This window comes from Protopterus annectens, chromosome 5.part0, assembly GCF_019279795.1.
Source record: "Protopterus annectens isolate FY-2018-M chromosome 5.part0, PAN1.0, whole genome shotgun sequence".
In the NCBI taxonomy this organism is placed as follows: domain Eukaryota; kingdom Metazoa; phylum Chordata; order Ceratodontiformes; family Protopteridae; genus Protopterus; species Protopterus annectens.
Window position 1 is genome coordinate 1,822,805,691 of NC_056735.1, and position 6,000 is coordinate 1,822,811,690.

Consider the following 6,000-nt stretch of genomic DNA (forward strand, 5'->3'; position numbering starts at 1 on the left):
ATAAAGCAAAAACCGAGAAAAATGGAAGCTCTGTTTTATGAATATGGATAGCAAGATACAAGCGGTGAAAATATTTTTAGAACCTTAATTTTATACACAAGTCAGGCATATTTTATCAACTAGAGAAGTTGTGGATAGCAATTAATAAAGAGATGAAGAAATTTACCTGGGAGGCAAAAAGGGCAAGAGTCAAGTGGGATAAGTTGATTTTTCGAATACAACAAGGTGGTTTAGGATTACCTGATTTAAATGGGTATTTCAGAACTACACAGCTAAGGCTCCTATACATAGCACAAACATAAAGCTATAATTCAAAGTAAAAATGGATGGTGATGAAACAGGGAAAGTTCAAGAAATAAGGAGAGACTGGGAATTTGGATGCAGATCCTTAAGGAGAATAACAATAACCATACAGAATATTATATTCATAAAGTATCTGAAAGTATTTTAAGAAGTAAGCCAACCTGGGAGTAGAGAAAAGAGACTCTGATGTTAGGGATGACTGCAATAAATTAGGGATACAGAGAATGGGCAAGAAGGGGCTGCAATTTACTGGAGAAAACTAGCAAAGAAACCAAAGTATTGAGAGCAAAAACATAGAGCAGGGAAGATAACAGAGTGGGAAGAGGCCAAGAATAGATTTGGACTGCAGGCTAGAGATTGCCTTCCCTACCAAGGATTGATATCAGAGTATAGGCAAAGAGAAAGGAATAGGGGGTCCTTAGTGAAAGACTAGCACTGGTAGATTTTTTATTATAATTTAGGATGGAAGCTGCTGTTAAAAAGGGATAATTTGTAGGCTATATAAAATATTGCATGATAACTATAGGAATCAATCAGAGGAGGTTAGAAAGCATTGGGAAAAAAGACTGGATAATCAATTCATAAAGAAACAGTTGGAGGATATGTGTATGGCTACCAAATATGCAGCAAAGTCAAGATTTAAGATTTTTGAATGGAAGTATTTGCATAGGTATTTTATACTTCAAGCAGACTCCAAATAATTTTCTTTAGATAGTCTGCAAATGTTGGAGGTGTGATGAGGAAGAAAGAGGTAATTGAGAACATATTTTTGGGAGTGTAATGAGTTGGCAGACTTTAAAAATTCTCTGCAGGCTACTCCTTTAGAAATACTGGGTGAGAAAGTAGATGTAACTAATGAAATGATTTTTTAAGCTGTGATACAAAATTGCCATTGCCTAGACATAGTATGGCCTTGCTACCAAAAAAGCAATTACTAGAAAATGGAAATCAAAGCCTAAACCAGCCATACTATAAGTAGGGAATATGGTAACAGAGATAAAAGATCTGGTAGTGTGATCTTTCGAAAATGGTAGGAGCAAATTACACATAAAACAATGCATGCAGAATAACAATTTGGAGGAGGAATGAGGTTTAAGGTAAGTCAGGAATTGAATACGCTATGTAACGTTCAAATGACAATGACTTTATAGTACATTATATGTGATGTATAATGTTTGTAACTGAAAATATGTCAATATGGTTTGTTTCCATTTATATAAATGTCTAATTGCCTGTGTCATAAGTGATAATTCAATAAAGATTTTTCTTAAAAAAATCTTTGAGACAGTTGATATAGTTTTATGATTCATTTCCATAATTTTCTTGGTGAGAAAGCATTTTGTTTTTTCAAATTGTATTAAGTATTTCAGCAGGTACATACTGAAGGGGGAGTTATACTCAATGATTGTCCTAATAACTGCCAAATACAGTGGAATGATCTCATCTCTGGACCTATACTGGATGCCATACCCTTACTGATAAACTGCACAATGAAGAAAGGTACTTTTACAATAGCAGATACATAGTGATTTTGACAAAAATGATGCTGTGTGGCTCATGTTCCAGTGTTTTTCAAACACTTCAAGTACCATAATGTTTGCACAATCCCCAGTGCAATAGTCTCACCACATTATTATGCCCTTCTGTATACAGTCCTTCTGCCATTAGTATGTTGTAGCCAGCAACAAGGTGTGCAACCGTTCCCAATTCTGTTTTACAAAACCTACATTTGTCTGTTTCTCCCACATGTTTAATGGACTTTGTAAACCAGCATGTATGTAGTCCACTATCTTGTGCTGCCAATATTAACCTTTCATATCTTGGTTTAAATTTGCTTCTCCTTAATCATTCCTGCATTCTTTCCTGATCAAGATGAGGGTTTTCCAGAAGGTTTTTATATTTGCAACTATATTTATGCATTTTCCACATTTCTTGCCTTATCATTTGGTGCTTCACCTTACATTCTTTAGTTTTTTTGGCACATTCAGTTGCTGCCTGTTTTTTATCCACTTGTGGTTTGATTTCCATTCCTGCTTGTCGTTGATATACTTCTGCTAGCCTAAGCAGGGAAGTCATCTTAGATTTGTTCTCCTCATGTTTCAAACTTTTACTATATTTGGGTCTTGTGAGGTCAGCAGATATGTGTGGAGTCCCACGATTGCAGATCTGTACATGTAATCAATTTCAAGGAGGCCCACCCCTCCTTCGGAACAGGGAATATATAATCTTGGTATGCACTGACTTTTATAAATTATTTGGTGAGCATGAAGCATTCTTCTTGTTTTCCTATCTAATCTATCCAACACATATTGGGGCCAGTCAGTCACTCCAAAACTGTAATTTAGGAAAGGAAGAGCAAATTGCTTTATAGCTTGGATTTTCTTCCTAGATTTCAACACAGTTTTCAGGATTAATTTAAGTCATCTAAAATACTCCGTACTAAGTTTTATTCGCATTTGTTCATGTTTTATTGTTAATCCTTCATCAATTCCCAAATATTTATACACTCCCTTTTGCTCAAGTTCTGCTATATCACATTCTTGTCCCAAACTGATGTTTTCTTGGTTCTGCAGTTTTCCTGCTTTAAAGGTTGCTTTTGCACATTTATGAAGACCAAATGACGTTCTTATTTCATCTGAAAAAGTTTTTGACAACTTACAGTTGTGCTTTCAGTTCCTCATCTGATGAGCTATACAGTTTCAAATCACTGACAAAGAGAAGATGAGAAGTCTTTACACTTTGTTGTTTTCTATGAGCCAAATTATAGCCATGGTCTAAGCTGTTAAGAAGACAGATTCATGGGTTAAGGGCAAGGCAGAATAGCAGCAGTGACAAGAGAGTCACTCTGGAATATCCCCTTTAGAATCTCCATCCCTGGAATAATAATTTTCCTTTATCATGACTTAATTGCAAAGTGGTCTGCCACTGTTTAATGGTCACTGTAATGTAGTTGATCAGTGTATGTTGTATCTTATACATTTTAAGAACTCTTTTATCCATGAATGTGGGATACTATCAAATGCTTTTTTGTAGTCAATCCATGCCATACTTAAATTCTTCCCCTTTTTACAGTTCTCCACTATACTTTATTTAACAGCAAATGATCCTTTGTTCCATATGACTTTCTTTTATTGCCCTTTTGTTCTATTGCCATAATTGAGTTTTCTTCTAAATGACTATAGAGTCTGTAGGCATCAATTCCAGTGTATAGTTTATACATCGTTGGAAGGCAAGTTATTGGGCTATAATTTTTAGGGTAGCTTGCAGGTTCACTCTTAAGTAAGAGCATTGTTTTTCCTGTTGTTAGGCAGGTTGGTGTCTGTTCAGGGTGTGCATATAAATATTTCTTACTCACGGCTAAATCTTCATGTAAAGATGTTAATACTTTTAACCAGAAGTTGGGTACTGCATCTGGGCCTGGGGTTTTCCAATTTGAGGCTTTTTTTAACTTTGTTTCAATCCCTCTGTTACTTCATCCCATTTCATATCCTGTACCTTTAAATCTCTTATTCTTTCTTTTACTTTTTCTATCCATTTTCAGCATTGTTATGTTCCACAGGATCTTCATAGATACTTCTCCAAAATGTATCTATTTCTTCTTTTTTGGGTGGTGTTTCAATTCCTTTTACCTAGTTTCCTAAATTCTCTATAAAACTTTTTTTGGGTCATCAATAAATTGCTTATTTTTGTACTTTTCCTTTATATTTATCTGTGTACCTTCTAAGTTTTTCTGCCCGTGCTGAGATTTTTACTTTGTTATTTGCAATAAGGCATGATAGATCCTGATCTGTTCTAATACTGCCCATTGCTTTTATCACATCTATCTTTCTAAGTATCTTTCTTGATCTGTTCCCTCTTCTATACTCTTCTAACAGTGACACTTATTGTCTTAGTTGCTTTACAATTTTCTCTATTCAATACTTTCATGATGGTATTCGATTTCTCCCCTTTCTCTCCCTCACTACCCTGTGTTCTTGTGGTAGAACTTTATCAGTTATTAATTTAGCTTCACAGTAATATATCCTGTTTACTTCTGTTATATCGTATAGATCTCTATGTGCATTCCTAATTATTGTGTTCATTTGTTTTATCAAACTTCTGCCTTTTTGGGTTTTACTGAGCTTTTGCAGTCTATTTCTTTCATTGATCTTAATATGTCTATCTCTTATTAAGTCAAGCAACTCTTCTCTTAGTTCATTTTCTTCTAAACTGAGGGCACATTTTTTGTTTTCCATTTTCTGCGGGTATTCTATATAAAGTTCTATTGCATCTTCCTGTGGCACATTCCCTTCAATTTCATCCTGTGCCATCCGTTGCTCTGTCATATGAGAACTCAGTGGCCTATCACTCGTCAACATTCACTGTGTCAGAGTTTCCACAGTTTCCTGTTCCTTCTCTTGCCGTCCAGCTTCAAGTGAATGTTTATACTCATTCCGTGTGGAAGGCTCCAATTATCTTCATATGGCACCTGACCAATTGCTTCCCGTTCTACTGGTTTCCCCTTAATTTGTAGTTCCATTGCTCTATCCTTTTGTGGTGCTTTCTGAATTAGATTTTCTACACTGAATCCTTCACCTTGGAGATACTCCATAACCTCAGTTTCTACTTCTTTTACTCCTCCATTACTGATCTTCTTTTCTAGTTTTCCTCTTTGTCTTCTTATTTTTTGTATTATAAATTTTCCATGTCCAGATTCCTTTGCTAGTATTTCTCTTCTAATATCTTTGGTGCTGCTCTTTTTGTATTGATTAGTTTTGCGTTCTCCTTTGCATAGATATTACACCTTATTAACTTTCCTTTTATTTCCCATGTCCATATTTCTTCTTCAGACATCTCCTGATCTTCCCTATTTCTCCTTACTTTGGGGACTCATTCCATCATGCTGTGATGTAACCTATGTTCAACATCAAATCCTTCACTTCACAGGCACTCCCTAACTTCAAATTCTATTTTTTAACTTCTACTTTACTAATCTGCTTTTCTACATTTTACAGCAGATTTGGTGTAGTGGTATGTTGCTCTGACTCTAGTGCACATGGTCCTGGGTTCGAGACCTGGCAGGGCCGGTTATTAAGTGGGTGGAAAGTTGGCGTAATGGTTAAACAAGGTACAGGGTTTGATTCTCACATGGGGTAATTGGCTAGACTTAAAATGGCCCACAAGGGCAGTTAGCTTAGTACTAATCTAGGAACTACATTCCCTCTTTTTGATATTATTTTTTAATGTGAAATTTTCCATGTCTGAATGCCTTTGCCTGTATTTCTCTTCAAATATCTTTGGTGCTAATTTTTTTTATGTTGATTAATCTAGCTTTCGCCTTTGCATAGCTAATGTACCATATCAAATCTCTCTTTCTTTCCCATGTCCATATTTCTTTTTTATACTTTTCAAAACTATCTAGGTTTTGTTGTATATATTTTTGCACTTCCTCAGATGCTTTTTTTTCCAAACAGATCAAAGTTTATTGGTCTATACACTGCTTTTCAAAAATCTGTTGCATTAATGACCACACATTTTTATTTGATGTTTCTGACAGTTTTTCTTGCGGAAGTATTTTTCTTTCCTCTAATTTATCTTTTAATCTTTTTGTATATCTTGTGTCTGGAAATTCTGGGCTTTTTGCATAAAAGTAACAATACATAATTTCTTTCTTATCCTCAATAGTCCACTCTCTCGTCTTTATGGCTCTTCCTTGGC

At 35.2% G+C, this 6,000-nt stretch overlaps 1 protein-coding gene across 1 annotated transcript in view; it reads right to left on the reverse strand.

Annotated features, from left to right (window-relative positions):
- The window catches only part of ADGRG7 (adhesion G protein-coupled receptor G7), a 974,993-nt gene that overhangs the window by 245,416 nt on the left and 723,577 nt on the right, over window positions 1-6,000 (reverse strand). The gene's annotated exons all lie outside the window — the stretch shown is intronic.